Below are 1,104 nucleotides of genomic sequence, written 5' to 3'. Positions count from 1 at the left end.
GTACTCCTACACCACCACATTTAACCGATAATTTCATTGCTAAATCCGCATTTATACAACTAGTTGAGAGAAGTCAATTGGGAGGGATGCCTAGTGAAGACCCTCATTCACATAAGGAGACTTTTTGCGACTATTGTGATGCAATTTCTCAAACCGGAGTTACTCAAGACCAAATCCGATGGGTATTGTTTCCTTTTTTTTATCGGTACCGCAAAGCAATGGTTGAAGGGCCTAGACAAGGCTACCTTTTGTATAGATTCATGGAATAAGCTAGCACTTGCATTCTACGAGAAATTCTATCCTCCGGAGAAGACTAATATGTTGAGAGCCCAAATCACCGGGTTCAAGCAAAGGGATGAGGAATCGTTATATGAAGCATGGGAGAGATTTAAGGACGCTTGTCGTTCTTGTCCACACCTTGGGCTTAGTGAGTGGTTCCTTGTGCAACAATTTTGGTACGGTTTATATGAAGATTTCCGCAATGTTCTCAACATGGGATCCAATGTGATGTTTACGAAGTTGATGACAATCAAACATGGGCCAAAATCAAAGAGATGGCGGTTCATAATTCCCAATATAGTAGGCCTCGAAAGGCCACTAGAGGAGGAACGCATGAGGTAGATTCCATCACACAATTGGGTGCTCAACTAAGTGCTCATATCGACACCATCAATTTAAAGTTTGAGAAGGCCATGGCTAAGCTTGATGAAGCTTCCAAATCACCCAAACAACATGTCAATGCTATGGTGGCATCATCCTCAATTCCAAGTGGAGTATGTGAGAGTTTTGGAACTTTGGAATATGAGCAAAGTGAATGTAGGGGAACAAATGAACAAGTGAATGCTTTCCAAGCATACAAGAGTGGTACCCCTTATTCCAACTACTATAATGAGAATACCAAATTTCATCCAAATATTTCATACAAGAGCCAAAATGTTAAAACCCCCAACCAACATACACCCCACCTCCAATGAGAAATCAACCTCAAAGACCCTTTTACAACCAAAGCCAAGGTTATCAAAATCAACCTTCCTACAAACCAATCCAATGACCAAGGCTTTGATGTTCAAAAAGCGGTCCTCCAAATGCAAAAGAACCAACAAG

The 1,104-nt window shown here is 41.2% G+C and overlaps 1 non-coding gene across 1 annotated transcript; it reads right to left on the bottom strand.

Annotated features, from left to right (window-relative positions):
• Window positions 1-318: 318 nt before the first annotated feature.
• Window positions 319-425, bottom strand: LOC141588976 (small nucleolar RNA R71). Its single transcript, XR_012519939.1, has one exon. It is a non-coding gene; the product is annotated as a small nucleolar RNA R71 (small nucleolar RNA).
• Window positions 426-1,104: the final 679 nt, after the last annotated feature.

This window comes from Silene latifolia, chromosome 6 (genome assembly GCF_048544455.1).
Source record: "Silene latifolia isolate original U9 population chromosome 6, ASM4854445v1, whole genome shotgun sequence".
NCBI classification, from domain to species: Eukaryota; Viridiplantae; Streptophyta; class Magnoliopsida; order Caryophyllales; family Caryophyllaceae; genus Silene; species Silene latifolia.
The sequence above is the reverse complement of the archived record's forward strand: the minus strand, read 5'-3'. Positions and strand labels throughout refer to the sequence as shown.